Below are 5514 nucleotides of genomic sequence, written 5' to 3' on the forward strand. Positions count from 1 at the left end.
GGGCAGGAGTCCATGAGAAGGAAGGACATAGAGAAGAGGTAACTACAGGAAGGAAATGGGAAGAGAGCTGTTACATTGGGAGAATTGCAGCCAATGTCATGAGACAAAATGTGTATGGAAAATGAATTTGTGGAGTCTTCCAGTAAGATGGTGGAATAGCCAGACAAGCTACACAGACCCTCTTCAAGAAAGAAAAAAAAAAAAAACCAATTAACATAGGTACAGAAGATAATCTTGGAGCCTTGAGCTTTGAAAGGAAGAATGCAGAAGTGGATTAAATATTAGCTAGTAGAAGAACCCAAATCAAAACAGTGAATAAGGAGATAAACAGAGCTGTGGACTATCAGCTATCCTGATGGTACACACAGTTTGACTATTTCTGAGTGGTGTTAGGACCTGAGAATTAACCAAGAATCAGCCCTGCTAGCCAAGGGCTGCATGGACGACTGCACTGGCGGCCAATGACTAAAAAGAAAATAGCAAAGAAGGAGACAAACTGAGGTGTGGACATTCAGCTGTTGAAAGGCCACAGCCATTTTGAATTTTTACAAGTGGTGTGGCCATTTTGGATATCTAAAGTGACAGCATTCTCATTCAGGTCCCAGGGACCTAAGGATAGCCTCCACTTGCCGAGGATAGCACAGACACACCAGAAGCTGACAACTGGAAAGGTGCTGTGTTCCCCTTGTTACTCATATAGCACACACCCTCTTAGTGAACAGAGGACCAGCCATCCCCCACCTCCAAACACCTTCCAGGCTGGCAGGAATTCCATCCCAGTCTGTGTGCTCTGACGCTAGATTTGTTTGTTTCTTTTTTTCTTCATTGTTTTTTTTTTTTTTGTCTAAATTATTTTGTTTTGTTTCATTTTTCCTCCTTTTTATTTTTATTCTTTCTTGTTCCCACCCCAGGTTCTATTTGGGGGCTTTTCTTCTCTTCCCTTTTCCCATTTTTTGCTTTTTTATACTCTTTCCCACCCCTTGTTTTTCTTTTTACATTTTTCCCATTTGTTTCCTTGTTAATCTCTTACTCTAGCTCTTTTCTCTTATTCCCTTCTCATCAGATATTGTGGGTTGTTTTTTTATATTCCTTTTTCTATTAATATTCCTCCTGTCCTTTTACAGTATTTCTTTAAATAATATTTCATCTCATTTATTGCCTTTCCTCTTTTTTTTTCTTTCTTATCTTTTTTGTTTCTCTTTTTATGATTATTCCTGTGTGTATACATAATGTATATTTTTTGTCATCTTGTTTTAACTTTTTTGTTTTAATTATTATTATTAATGTTGTTGTTTTTGTCTGAGTGGGAGACAGCAACAATGCCCATATGATCCAACCACACACACACTTTTGCCCTCCAACTACTGAATGAGGTCCACCATGTGCTTCCGGACTAACTGGCCAATGATACAAGACACCCACTATGAGCCTGAATCACTCTTAACTGCTCTTCACAAATAACTAACAGAGATCTATGCACCCACACTCATTCTCTATTACACCCACCAGGAGACAGGTGGTGAGTGCATAAATGCTCTCAATTTGCACACAGAGGAGCACAGTACGTTACTTACAAAGATACATTCAAACAAAACAAAAGAAAAATCTTGGGTGAATCACTCCAACATATAATCACCAATTAAAAATAAATACAGCAACATCAAAATGTCTCAGAGACAACACAACATCACACTGCACACAAAGAAAAAAGATAAAATAGTAGAAACAAGGGACCAAGATACAGACACAGAACACATACCTGAGGAAGGAGCAGCATTGGAACTCCCTGATAAGGAATTCAAAAGAATTATTTTTAGGTACCTTCAATGGATTGAGAGATAGATCAAGGAAAACAGAAAAAACCCTAGAACAATGTCAAAAGACAAAATAAGAACAAAATGACAAAATAAATGAAAAATTAGAAATGATTCTAAATCTACAGATTGAAACCCAAAAGACTAATACTAAATTTTCAGAAATAGATAACACATCGAATGGGCAAAGGAGTAGAATTGAATCAATGGAACACAGAATTAGTGAGATTGAAGACAAATATCTCAATACTTCTTTGGAAAGGTATCAATCAGAAAAAAGATCAAAAAGAAAAAAGCTTAAGGTTCACATGGGATACCATAAAAAGGAATAACCTACATTGGAATTCCAGAATAGGAAGAGAAAAATAAAACCACTGAGAAAATTGTCCAAGATTTGTTGGAAGAGAACTTCTCTGATCTGATGAAAGGTGAGAATATATCCATTCAAGAAGTGCAATAAACTCCAAACAGGATAGACCCCAAAAGAAAATCACCAAGATATAGCATCATCAAAGACATCAAAACCAAAGAAAAAAGCAGCACAGAAAAAACAAAAGATTGCCTACAAAGGATAATAAATAAGAATAAGCACTGATTTCTCAGCAGAAATCATACAAGCAAGAAGGCAATGGGATGGTATATATAAAACTCTGAAAGAGAAAAATTTCCAATCAAGAATTATATACCTGGAAAAATTGTCCCTTAAATATGATGGTGAAATTAAGAGCTGTCCAGATAACCAGAAATTAAAGGAATTTGTGAAAACCAAACCAACCTTACAAGAAATGATAAAGGGAGTCCTTGGGACAGAGAACCAACAACAGCAGACAACAACTGATTACTAACACACACAATGACATAACTCAGAAAACAGTTCAGTTATGGCAGTATCCAAAATAAATAAGCCTACAAGATTGTAAACAAGGAACTAGAGATATCAATTGACAAATTAAAACAACTACAAACTAAAAAGAGGGAAAAATTGTGCAGTGACAGAATTTCTAAATGGTAGGGAAGTCAAGACAACTGCAAGATAGAACACACTGTTCTAAACTTGGGAAGAAAGTTATAAATCACAGGGTAACATCAAAGAAAAATGATAAACCTTCACATCAAAATAAAAAAAGAGGACAAGCACAAATATTTAGCAAATACTGAAACAATAGCAATGAAGGAAGTGATAACATGATTCATAAACAAAACTAGCTCAGCACAGAAGACTATATGGAACAAAGAAATCAGCAACACCACGAAAAGCACATAACAAATGACAGCAACAAATTCATACTTGTTGATAATTACACTGAATGTCAATGGGTTAAATGCACCACTCGAGAGATGGAGAGTTGAAAACTGGATAAGAAAACAGAACCCATCAACATGCTATCTACTAGAGACACATCTTAGAGACAAAGACAAATATAGACTAAAAGTAAAAGGTTGGAAAAACATCTATCAAGCAAATGGCAACCAATAAAAAAAGAGCAGGAATGGCAATATTAATTTCTAATAAAATTGACTTTAAGACAAAAACCACCATACGAGACAAGGAAGGACCTTACATGATTAAAGGATCAATTGAACAAGAAGATATAACCATAATAAATATCTATGAACCCAGTGAAAGAGTCCCAAAATACATAAGCCAGATTATAGCAGAACTGAAAAAGACAAATAGATGAGTCCACAGAAACAATGTTGTTGTTGTTGTTTTTATGTGCCATCGAGTCGGACCCAACTAATAGTGACCCTTCCTTGGGTTTCTGAGGCAGTATCACTACAGAAGTAGATTGCCCAACCTTCCTTCTGAGGAGTGTCTGGTGGGTTTGAACTGCCAGCTTTCTGGATAGTAATCAAGTGCCTTAGGCATTATGCTACCAGAGCTCCTAGGAGCCTTTAATACACAACTTTCAATGAAAGATAGAACAACTGGAAAGAAATTCTACAAAGACACAGAAGAAGTAAACAATACAGTCCACCAACTTGACCTTATAGACATCTACAGAGCACTGTACCTGACACCAGCACAATATATATTCTTTTCCAGTGCACATGGAACATTCTACATAATAAACTATGTGTTAGGCCACAAAGCAAGGCTTAATAAATTTAAAAACATTGAAATACTGCATAGTATCTTCTCAGATCACAATGCTATAAAATGAAAAATCAGCAATAGGAAGATCAACAGAAAAAGAGCAAACACATGGAAGCTGAATAACACCAACTTTAAAAATGACTGGATAATAGAAGAAATAAAAAAAAAAATGAAATTAAAAGATTCCTTGAATCAAACAAGAATGAAAACAAAACATACCAAAATCTTTGGGGCACAGCAAAAGCAGTGATTAGAGGCCAATTTATAGCAATAAATGCACACATCAAAAATGAAGAAAAATAAACACCTTAACACAATGTTTCCCATAATTAGAAAAAGTGCCACAAAAAAAGCCTACAGTCACCAGAAGAAAAGAAATAATAAAGAGTCTAGCAGAAGTAAATAAAACAGAAAATAGAAAGACAATAAAAATATCAACAAGAATAGAAGTTGGTTTTTTGAAAAGATTAATGAAATTGGCAAACCAATGGAAGATTTCAAAAAGCAAAAGAGGGAGAGAATACAAATAACATGAATAAGAAATGAACTGAGTGACATCATAACACAGCCAAAAGAAATTAAAAGGATAATATCAGGATACGATGAAGAACCGTACTCCAACAATTTTGAAAATCCAGAAGAAATGAACATATTTCTAGAAACATACTATTTACCTAGACTAACATAGACTGAGGTGGAAAATTTGAACAGACCTATAAAATAAGAAGAAATTGAACAGGTCATAAAAAATTACCAATAACAACAAAAAAAGCCCTGGCCCAAATGGTTTCACTGGAGAATTCTACCAAAATTTCTTAGAAGAACTGACACCAATCCTACTTAAACTATTCCAGCACATAGAAAACAGTGGAATATTGGCCAAAACCAGGCAAAAGCATCACCAAAAAAGAAAACTACAGACCAATATCCCCAATGAATATAGATGCAAAAATATTCAACAAAATCCTAGCCAGTGGACTCCAACAACATACCAATAATAATAATACATTATGGCCAAGTGGAATTCATATCAGGTATGCAAGGATGGTTCAACATTAGAAATACAATCAACATCATCCATCACATAAATAAACAAAAGAAAAGAACCATATGATTGTATCAATAGATGCAGAAAAACCATTTTATAAAATCTAAAACTCATTCCAGATGAAGACTCTCAGCAAAATAGGAATAGAAGGGAAATTCCTCAACATGATAAACACCACATGTGCAAAACCAACAGCCAACATTATTCTCAATGGAGGGAGACTGAAACCATTCCCTTGCAAACAGGGCCAAGATGCCCTCTATTACCACTTCTATTCAACATTGTGTTGGAAATCCTAGCCAGAGCAATAAGGCAAGAAAGGGAAATTAAAGGCATCCAAATGGGTAAGGAAGAAGTAAAACTATCATTATTTGCTGATGATATGATCTTAAACATAGGAAACTCAAAAGACTCAGCAAAATAAAACTACTGAAACTAAATGAGAGATTTAGCATATTGGCAGGATACAAGATCAACATACAAAAATCAGTTGTATTCCTCTACACTAACAAAGAAATTCCTGAAAAGGAAATAATGAAATCAATACCATTCAC

The sequence above is a fragment of the Orycteropus afer genome, unplaced genomic scaffold (genome assembly GCF_000298275.1).
Source record: "Orycteropus afer afer isolate SDZICR_OR568_19922 unplaced genomic scaffold, OryAfe1.0 scaffold00543, whole genome shotgun sequence".
Classification (NCBI taxonomy): domain Eukaryota; kingdom Metazoa; phylum Chordata; class Mammalia; order Tubulidentata; family Orycteropodidae; genus Orycteropus; species Orycteropus afer.